The 12,942-nt window shown below is 48.7% G+C and overlaps 1 protein-coding gene across 1 annotated transcript in view; it reads left to right on the top strand.

Annotated features, from left to right (window-relative positions):
- Nucleotides 1-12,942, top strand: part of muc2.1 (mucin 2.1) — a 41,408-nt gene that overhangs the window by 16,032 nt on the left and 12,434 nt on the right. The window lies entirely within an intron of this gene.

Here is a 12,942-nt window from a genome sequence, read left to right as displayed (position 1 = left end):
AAGTAAATCTACAACCACCCCACTTGGACCCACAACAACAACCGAAGGACCAACTACAACAACTAAATCAACAACCATACCCGTCGGACCCACCACCACAACTGAAGGTCCAACAACGACAACCAAATCAACTACCAAACCCACAGGACCCACCACCACAACTGAAGGTCCAACAACAACAACAAAATCTACGACGACACCATCAGGACAGACCACCACAACTGTAGGTCCAACCACTACAACTAAATCTACAACCACCCCACTTGCACCCACAACAACAACTGAAGGACCAACTACGACAAGTAAATCTACAACCACCCCACTTGGACCCACAACAACAACCGAAGGACCAACTTCTACAACTAAATCTACAACCATACCCGTCGGACCCACCACCACAACTGAAGGTCCAACAACGACAACCAAATCAACTACCAAACCCACAGGACCCACCACCACAACTGAAGGTCCAACAACAACAACTAAATCAACAACCACACCCCCTGGACCCACCACCACAACGGAAGCTCCAACAACTACAACCAAATCTACAACCACACCAGTTGGACCCACGACAACAACAAAAGGACCAACCACGACAAGTAAATCTACAACCACCCCACTTGGTCCCACAACAACAACCGAAGGACCAACTACTACAACTAAATCTACAACCATGCCCGTCGGATCCACCACCACAACTGAAGGTCCAACAACGACAACCAAATCAACGACCAAACCCACAGGACCCACCACCACAACTGAAGGTCCAACAACAACCACTAAATCAACAACCACACCCCCAGGAGCCACCACCACAACGGAAGGTCCAACAACAACAACTAAATCAACAACCACACCCCCAGGACCCACCACCACAACGGAAGGTCCAACAACAACAACTAAATCAACAACCACACCCCCTGGACCAACCACCACAACGGAAGCTCCAACAACTACAACCAAATCTACAACCACACCAGTTGGACCCACAACAACAACTATAGGACCAACCATGACAAGTAAATCTACAACCACCCCACTTGGACCCACAACAACATCAGAAGGACCAACTACTACAACTAAATCTACAACCATACCCGTCGGATCCACCACCACAACTGAAGGTCCAACAACGACAACCAAATCAACGACCAAACCCACAGGACCCACCACCACAACTGAAGGTCCAACAACAACAACTAAATCAACAACCACACCCCCAGGAGCCACCACCACAACGGAAGGTCCAACAACAACAACTAAATCAACAACCACACCCCCTGGACCAACCACCACAACGGAAGCTCCAACAACTACAACCAAATCTACAACCACACCAGTTGGACCCACAACAACAACTACAGGACCAACCACTACAAGTAAATCTACAACCACCCCACTTGGACCCACAACAACAACCGAAGGACCAACTACTACAACTAAATCAACAACCACACCCCCTGGACCCACCACCACAACGGAAGCTCCAACAACTACAACCAAATCTACAACCACACCAGTTGGACCCACAACAACAACTGAAGGACCAACTACTACAACTAAATCTATAACCATACCCGTCGGACCCACCACCACAACTGAAGGTCCAACAACGACAACCAAATCAACTACCAAACCCACAGGACCCACCACCACAACTGAAGGTCCAACAACAACAACTAAATCAACAACCACACCCCCTGGACCCACCACCACAACGGAAGCTCCAACAACTACAACCAAATCTACAACCACACCAGTTGGACCCACAACAACAACTAAAGGACCAACCACAACAAGTAAATCTACAACCACCCCACTTGGACCCACAACAACAACCGAAGGACCAACTACTACAACTAAATCTACAACCATACCCGTCGGATCCACCACCACAACTGAAGGTCCAACAACGACAACCAAATCAACGACCAAACCCACAGGACCCACCACCACAACTGAAGGTCCAACAACAACAACTAAATCAACAACCACACCCCCAGGAGCCACCACCACAACGGAAGGTCCAACAACAACAACTAAATCAACAACCACACCCCCAGGACCCACCACCACAACGGAAGGTCCAACAACAACTAAATCAACAACCACACCCCCTGGACCAACCACCACAACGGAAGCTCCAACAACTACAACCAAATCTACAACCACACCAGTTGGACGCACAACAACAACTAAAGGACCAACCACGACAAGTAAATCGACAACCACCCCACTTGGACCCACAACAACAACCGAAGGACCAACTACTACAACTAAATCTACAACCATACCCGTCGGATCCACCACCACAACTGAAGGTCCAACAACGACAACCAAATCAACGACCAAACCCACAGGACCCACCACCACAACTGAAGGTCCAACAACAACAACTAAATCAACAACCACACCCCCTGGACCCACCACCACAACGGAAGCTCCAACAACTACAACCAAATCTACAACCAAACCAGTTGGACCCACAACAACAACTAAAGGACCAACCACTACAAGTAAATCTACAACCACCCCACTTGGACCCACAACAACAACCGAAGGACCAACTACTACAACTAAATCTACAACCACACCCCCAGGACCCACCACCACAACGGAAGGTCCAACAACAACAACTAAATCAACAACCACACCCCCAGGACCCACCACAACAACGGAAGGTCCAACAACAACAACTAAATCAACAACCACACCCCCTGGACCCACCACCACAACGGAAGCTCCAACAACTACAACCAAATCTACAACCACACCAGTTGGACCCACAACAACAACTAAAGGACCAACCACTACAAGTAAATCTACAACCACCCCACTTGGACCCACAACAACAACCGAAGGACCAACTACAACAACTAAATCAACAACCATACCCGTCGGACCCACCACCACAACTGAAGGTCCAACAACGACAACCAAATCAACTACCAAACCCACAGGACCCACCACCACAACTGAAGGTCCAACAACAACAACTAAATCAACAACCACACCCCCAGGACCCACCACCACAACGGAAGGTCCAACAACAACAACAAAATCTACGACGACACCATCAGGACAGACCACCACAACTGTAGGTCCAACCACTACAACTAAATCTACAACCACCCCACTTGCACCCACAACAACAACTGAAGGACCAACTACGACAAGTAAATCTACAACCACCCCACTTGGACCCACAACAACAACCGAAGGACCAACTTCTACAACTAAATCTACAACCATACCCGTCGGACCCACCACCACAACTGAAGGTCCAACAACGACAACCAAATCAACTACCAAACCCACAGGACCCACCACCACAACTGAAGGTCCAACAACAACAACTAAATCAACAACCACACCCCCTGGACCCACCACCACAACGGAAGCTCCAACAACTACAACCAAATCTACAACCACACCAGTTGGACCCACGACAACAACAAAAGGACCAACCACGACAAGTAAATCTACAACCACCCCACTTGGTCCCACAACAACAACCGAAGGACCAACTACTACAACTAAATCTACAACCATGCCCGTCGGATCCACCACCACAACTGAAGGTCCAACAACGACAACCAAATCAACGACCAAACCCACAGGACCCACCACCACAACTGAAGGTCCAACAACAACCACTAAATCAACAACCACACCCCCAGGAGCCACCACCACAACGGAAGGTCCAACAACAACAACTAAATCAACAACCACACCCCCAGGACCCACCACCACAACGGAAGGTCCAACAACAACAACTAAATCAACAACCACACCCCCTGGACCAACCACCACAACGGAAGCTCCAACAACTACAACCAAATCTACAACCACACCAGTTGGACCCACAACAACAACTATAGGACCAACCATGACAAGTAAATCTACAACCACCCCACTTGGACCCACAACAACATCAGAAGGACCAACTACTACAACTAAATCTACAACCATACCCGTCGGATCCACCACCACAACTGAAGGTCCAACAACGACAACCAAATCAACGACCAAACCCACAGGACCCACCACCACAACTGAAGGTCCAACAACAACAACTAAATCAACAACCACACCCCCAGGAGCCACCACCACAACGGAAGGTCCAACAACAACAACTAAATCAACAACCACACCCCCTGGACCAACCACCACAACGGAAGCTCCAACAACTACAACCAAATCTACAACCACACCAGTTGGACCCACAACAACAACTACAGGACCAACCACTACAAGTAAATCTACAACCACCCCACTTGGACCCACAACAACAACCGAAGGACCAACTACTACAACTAAATCAACAACCACACCCCCTGGACCCACCACCACAACGGAAGCTCCAACAACTACAACCAAATCTACAACCACACCAGTTGGACCCACAACAACAACTGAAGGACCAACTACTACAACTAAATCTATAACCATACCCGTCGGACCCACCACCACAACTGAAGGTCCAACAACGACAACCAAATCAACTACCAAACCCACAGGACCCACCACCACAACTGAAGGTCCAACAACAACAACTAAATCAACAACCACACCCCCTGGACCCACCACCACAACGGAAGCTCCAACAACTACAACCAAATCTACAACCACACCAGTTGGACCCACAACAACAACTAAAGGACCAACCACAACAAGTAAATCTACAACCACCCCACTTGGACCCACAACAACAACCGAAGGACCAACTACTACAACTAAATCTACAACCATACCCGTCGGATCCACCACCACAACTGAAGGTCCAACAACGACAACCAAATCAACGACCAAACCCACAGGACCCACCACCACAACTGAAGGTCCAACAACAACAACTAAATCAACAACCACACCCCCAGGACCCACCACAACAACGGAAGGTCCAACAACAACAACTAAATCAACAACCACACCCCCTGGACCCACCACCACAACGGAAGCTCCAACAACTACAACTAAATCTACAACCATACCCGTCGGATCCACCACCACAACTGAAGGTCCAACAACGACAACCAAATCAACTACCAAACCCACAGGACCCACCACCACAACTGAAGGTCCAACAACAACAACTAAATCAACAACCACACCCCCAGGACCCACCACCACAACGGAAGGTCCAACAACAACAACAAAATCTACGACGACACCATCAGGACAGACCACCACAACTCGAGGTCCAACCACTACAACTAAATCTACAACCACCCCACTTGCACCCACAACAACAACTGAAGGACCAACTACGACAAGTAAATCTACAACCACCCCACTTGGACCCACAACAACAACCGAAGGACCAACTTCTACAACTAAATCTACAACCATACCCGTCGGACCCACCACCACAACTGAAGGTCCAACAACGACAACCAAATCAACAACCAAACCCACAGGACCCACCACCACAACTGAAGGTCCAACAACAACAACTAAATCAACAACCACACCCCCTGGACCCACCACCACAACGGAAGCTCCAACAACTACAACCAAATCTACAACCACACCAGTTGGACCCACGACAACAACAAAAGGACCAACCACGACAAGTAAATCTACAACCACCCCACTTGGACCCACAACAACAACCGAAGGACCAACTACTACAACTAAATCTACAACCATGCCCGTCGGATCCACCACCACAACTGAAGGTCCAACAACGACAACCAAATCAACGACCAAACCCACAGGACCCACCACCACAACTGAAGGTCCAACAACAACCACTAAATCAACAACCACACCCCCTGGACCCACCACCACAACGGAAGCTCCAACAACTACAACCAAATCTACAACCACACCAGTTGGACCCACGACAACAACAAAAGGACCAACCACGACAAGTAAATCTACAACCACCCCACTTGGACCCACAACAACAACCGAAGGACCAACTACTACAACTAAATCTACAACCATGCCCGTCGGATCCACCACCACAACTGAAGGTCCAACAACGACAACCAAATCAACGACCAAACCCACAGGACCCACCACCACAACTGAAGGTCCAACAACAACCACTAAATCAACAACCACACCCCCAGGAGCCACCACCACAACGGAAGGTCCAACAACAACAACTAAATCAACAACCACACCCCCAGGACCCACCACCACAACGGAAGGTCCAACAACAACAACTAAATCAACAACCACACCCCCTGGACCAACCACCACAACGGAAGCTCCAACAACTACAACCAAATCTACAACCACACCAGTTGGACCCACAACAACAACTAAAGGACCAACCACGACAAGTAAATCTACAACCACCCCACTTGGACCCACAACAACATCAGAAGGACCAACTACTACAACTAAATCTACAACCATACCCGTCGGATCCACCACCACAACGGAAGCTCAAACAACTACAACCAAATCTACAACCACACCAGTTGGACCCACAACAACAACTACAGGACCAACCACTACAAGTAAATCTACAACCACCCCACTTGGACCCACAACAACAACCGAAGGACCAACTACTACAACTAAATCAACAACCACACCCCCTGGACCCACCACCACAACGGAAGCTCCAACAACTACAACCAAATCTACAACCACACCAGTTGGACCCACAACAACAACTGAAGGACCAACTACTACAACTAAATCTACAACCATACCCGTCGGACCCACCACCACAACTGAAGGTCCAACAACGACAACCAAATCAACTACCAAACCCACAGGACCCACCACCACAACTGAAGGTCCAACAACAACAACTAAATCAACAACCACACCCCCTGGACCCACCACCACAACGGAAGCTCCAACAACTACAACCAAATCTACAACCACACCAGTTGGACCCACAACAACAACTAAAGGACCAACCACAACAAGTAAATCTACAACCACCCCACTTGGACCCACAACAACAACTAAAGGACCAACTACTACAACTAAATCTACAACCATACCCGTCGGATCCACCACCACAACTGAAGGTCCAACAACGACAACCAAATCAACAACCACACCCCCAGGAGCCACCACCACAACGGAAGGTCCAACAACAACAACTAAATCAACAACCACACCCCCTGGACCAACCACCACAACGGAAGCTCCAACAACTACAACCAAATCTACAACCACACCAGTTGGACCCACAACAACAACTAAAGGACCAACCACGACAAGTAAATCTACAACCACCCCACTTGGACCCACAACAACAACCGAAGGACCAACTACTACAACTAAATCTACAACCATACCCGTCGGATCCACCACCACAACTGAAGGTCCAACAACGACAACCAAATCAACGACCAAACCCACAGGACCCACCACCACAACTGAAGGTCCAACAACAACAACTAAATCAACAACCACCCCCCCTGGACCCACCACCACAACGGAAGCTCCAACAACTACAACCAAATCTACAACCACACCAGTTGGACCCACAACAACAACTACAGGACCAACCACTACAAGTAAATCAACAACCACCCCACTTGGACCCACAACAACAAGCGAAGGACCAACTACTACAACTAAATCAACAACCACACCCCCTGGACCCACCACCACAACGGAAGCTCCAACAACTACAACCAAATCTACAACCACACCAGTTGGACCGACAACAACAACTGAAGGACCAACTACTACAACTAAATCTACAACCATACCCGTCGGACCCACCACCACAACTGAAGGTCCAACAACGACAACCAAATCAACTACCAAACCCACAGGACCCACCACCACAACTGAAGGTCCAACAACAACAACTAAATCAACAACCACACCCCCTGGACCCACCACCACAACGGAAGCTCCAACAACTACAACCAAATCTACAACCACACCAGTTGGACCCACAACAACAACTAAAGGACCAACCACTACAAGTAAATCTACAACCACCCCACTTGGACCCACAACAACAACCGAAGGACCAACTACTACAACTAAATCAACAACCATACCCGTCGGACCCACCACCACAACTGAAGGTCCAACAACGACAGCCAAATCAACTACCAAACCCACAGGACCCACCACCACAACTGAAGGTCCAACAACAACAACTAAATCAACAACCACACCCCCTGGACCCACCACCACAACGGAAGCTCCAACAACTACAACCAAATCTACAACCACACCAGTTGGACCCACAACAACAACTAAAGGACCAACCACTACAAGTAAATCTACAACCACCCCACTTGGACCCACAACAACAACCGAAAGACCAACTACAACAACTAAATCTACAACCATACCCGTCGGATCCACCACCACAACCGAAGGTCCAACAACGACAACCAAATCAACTACCAAACCCACAGGGCCCACCACCACAACTGAAGGTCCAACAACAACAACTAAATCAACAACCACACCCCCAGGACCCACCACCACAACGGAAGGTCCAACAACAACAACTAAATCAACAACCACACCCCCAGGACCCACCACCACAACGGAAGGTCCAACAACAACAACTAAATCAACAACCACACCAGTTGGACCCACAACAACAACTACAGGACCAACCACTACAAGTAAATCTACAACCACCCCACTTGGACCCACAACAACAACCGAAGGACCAACTACTACAACTAAATCAACAACCACACCCCCTGGACCCACCACCACAACGGAAGCTCCAACAAATACAACCAAATCTACAACCACACCAGTTGGACCCACAACAACAACTAAAGGACCAACCACTACAAGTAAATCTACAACCACCCCACTTGGACCCACAACAACAACCGAAAGACCAACTACAACAACAAAATCTACAACCATACCCGTCGGATCCACCACCACAACCGAAGGTCCAACAACGACAACCAAATCAACTACCAAACCCACAGGACCCACCACCACAACTGAAGGTCCAACAACAACTAAATCAACAACCACACCCCCAGGACCCACCACCACAACGGAAGGTCCAACAACAACAACTAAATCAACAACCACACCCCCAGGACCCACCACCACAACGGAAGGTCCAACAACAACAACTAAATCAACAACCACACCAGTTGGACCCACAACAACAACTACAGGACCAACCACTACAAGTAAATCTACAACCACCCCACTTGGACCCACAACAACAACCGAAGGACCAACTACTACAACTAAATCAACAACCACACCCCCTGGACCCACCACCACAACGGAAGCTCCAACAACTACAACCAAATCTACAACCACACCAGTTGGACCCACAACAACAACTAAAGGACCAACCACTACAAGTAAATCTACATCCACCCCACTTGGACCCACAACAACAACCGAAGGACCAACTACTACAACTAAATCAACAACCACACCCCCTGGACCCACCACCACAACGGAAGCTCCAACAACTACAACCAAATCGACAACCACACCAGTTGGACCCACAACAACAACTAAAGGACCAACCACTACAAGTAAATCTACAACCACCCCACTTGGACCCACAACAACAACCGAAGGACCAACTTCTACAACTAAATCTACAACCATGCCCGTCGGACCCACCACCACAACTGAAGGTCCAACAACGACAACCAAATCAACTACCAAACCCACAGGACCCACCACCACAACTGAAGGTCCAACAACAACAACTAAATCAACAACCACACCCCCTGGACCCACCACCACAACGGAAGGTCCAACAACGACAACCAAATCAACTACCAAACCCACAGGACCCACCACCACAACTGAAGGTCCAACAACAACAACTAAATCAACAACCACACCCCCTGGACCCACCACCACAACGGAAGCTCCAACAACTACAACCAAATCTACAACCACACCCCCTGGACCCACCACCACAACGGAAGCTCCAACAACTACAACCAAATCTACAACCACACCAGTTGGACCCACAACAACAACCGAAGGACCAACTACTACAACTAAATCTACAACCATACCCGTCGGATCCACCACCACAACCGAAGGTCCAACAACGACAACCAAATCAACTACCAAACCCACAGGGCCCACCACCACAACTGAAGGTCCAACAACAACTAAATCAACAACCACACCCCCAGGACCCACCACCACAACGGAAGGTCCAACAACAACAACTAAATCAACAACCACACCAGTTGGACCCACAACAACAACTACAGGACCAACCACTACAAGTAAATCTACAACCACCCCACTTGGACCCACAACAACAACCGAAGGACCAACTACTACAACTAAATCAACAACCACACCCCCTGGACCCACCACCACAACGGAAGCTCCAACAACTACAACCAAATCTACAACCACACCAGTTGGACCCACAACAACAACTAAAGGACCAACCACTACAAGTAAATCTACATCCACCCCACTTGGACCCACAACAACAACCGAAGGACCAACTACTACAACTAAATCAACAACCACACCCCCTGGAACCACCACCACAACGGAAGCTCCAACAACTACAACCAAATCGACAACCACACCAGTTGGACCCACAACAACAACTAAAGGACCAACCACTACAAGTAAATCTACAACCACCCCACTTGGACCCACAACAACAACCGAAGGACCAACTTCTACAACTAAATCTACAACCATACCCGTCGGACCCACCACCACAACTGAAGGTCCAACAACGACAACCAAATCAACTACCAAACCCACAGGACCCACCACCACAACTGAAGGTCCAAGAACAACAACTAAATCAACAACCACACCCCCTGGACCCACCACCACAACGGAAGCTCCAACAACTACAACCAAATCTACAACCACACCAGTTGGACCCACAACAACTACAGGACCAACCACTACAAGTAAATCTACAACCACCCCACTTGGACCCACAACAACAACCGAAGGACCAACTATTACAACTAAATCAACAACCACACCCCCTGGACCCACCACCACAACGGAAGCTCCAACAACTACAACCAAATCTACAACCACACCAGTTGGACCCACAACAACAACCGAAGGACCAACTACTACAACTAAATCTACAACCATACCCGTCGGAACCACCACCACAACTGAAGGTCCAACAACAACAACAAAATCTACGACGACAACATCAGGACCCACCACCACAACTGAAGGTCCAACAACAACAACTAAATCAACAACCACACCCCCTGGACCCACCACCACAACGGAAGCTCCAACAACTACAACCAAATCTACAACCACACCAGTTGGACCCACAACAACAACCGAAGGACCAACTACTACAACTAAATCTACAACCATACCCGTCGGAACCACCACCACAACTGAAGGTCCAACAACAACAACAAAATCTACGACGACAACATCAGGACAGACCACCACAACTGTAGGTCCAACCACGACAACTAAATCTACAACCACCCCACTTGGACCCACGACAACAACTAAAGGGCCAACCACTACAAGTAAATCAACAACCACACCAGTTGGACCCACAACAACAACTACAGGACCGACCACTACAAGTAAATCTACAACCACCCCACTTGGACCGACAACAACAACCGAAGGACCAACTACTACAACTAAATCAACAACCCCACCCCCTGGACCCACCACCACAACGGAATCTCCAACAACTACAACCAAATCTACAACCACACCAGTTGGACCCACAACAACAACTAAAGGACCAACCACTACAAGTAAATCTACAACCACCCCACTTGGACACACAACAACAACCGAAGGACCAACTACGACAACTAAATCTACAACCATACCCGTCGGATCCACCACCACAACTGAAGGTCCAACAACGACAGCCAAATCAACGACCAAACCCACAGGACCCACCACCACAACTGAAGGTCCAACAACAACAACTAAATCAACAACCACACCCCCTGGACCCACCACCACAACGGAAGCTCCAACAACTACAACCAAATCTACAACCACACCAGTTGGACCCACAACAACAACTAAAGGACCAACCACTACAAGTAAATCTACAACCACCCCGCTTGGACCCACAACAACAACCGAAAGACCAACTACAACAACTAAATCTACAACCATACCCGTCGGATCCACCACCACAACCGAAGGTCCAACAACGACAACCAAATCAACTACCAAACCCACAGGGCCCACCACCACAACTGAAGGTCCAACAACAACAACAAAATCAACAACCACACCCCCAGGACCCACCACCACAACGGAAGGTCCAACAACAACAACTAAATCAACAACCACACCCCCAGGACCCACCACCACAACGGAAGGTCCAACAACAACAACTAAATCAACAACCACACCAGTTGGACCCACAACAACAACGACAGGACCAACCACTACAAGTAAATCTACAACCACCCCACTTGGACCCACAACAACAACCGAAGGACCAACTACTACAACTAAATCAACAACCACACCCCCTGGACCCACCACCACAACGGAAGCTTCAACAACTACAACCAAATCTACAACCACCCCACTTGGACCCACAACAACAACCGAAGGACCAACTTCTACAACTAAATCTACAACCATACCCGTCGGACCCACCACCACAACTGAAGGTCCAACAACGACAACCAAATCAACTACCAAACCCACAGGACCCACCACCACAACTGAAGGTCCAACAACTACAACCAAATCTACAACCACACCAGTTGGACCCACAACAACAACTACAGGACCAACCACTACAAGTAAATCTACAACCACCCCACTTGGACCCACAACAACAACCGAAGGACCAACTATTACAACTAAATCAACAACCACACCCCCTGGACCCACCACCACAACGGAAGCTCCAACAACTACAACCAAATCTACAACCACACCAGTTGGACCCACAACAACAACCGAAGGACCAACTACTACAACTAAATCTACAACCATACCCGTCGGAACCACCACCACAACTGAAGGTCCAAC

Source organism: Phycodurus eques, chromosome 5 (assembly GCF_024500275.1).
Source record: "Phycodurus eques isolate BA_2022a chromosome 5, UOR_Pequ_1.1, whole genome shotgun sequence".
Lineage (NCBI taxonomy): Eukaryota > Metazoa > Chordata > Actinopteri > Syngnathiformes > Syngnathidae > Phycodurus > Phycodurus eques.
Note: the sequence above shows the minus strand (reverse complement) of the source record. Positions and strands in the feature narration are given on the sequence as shown.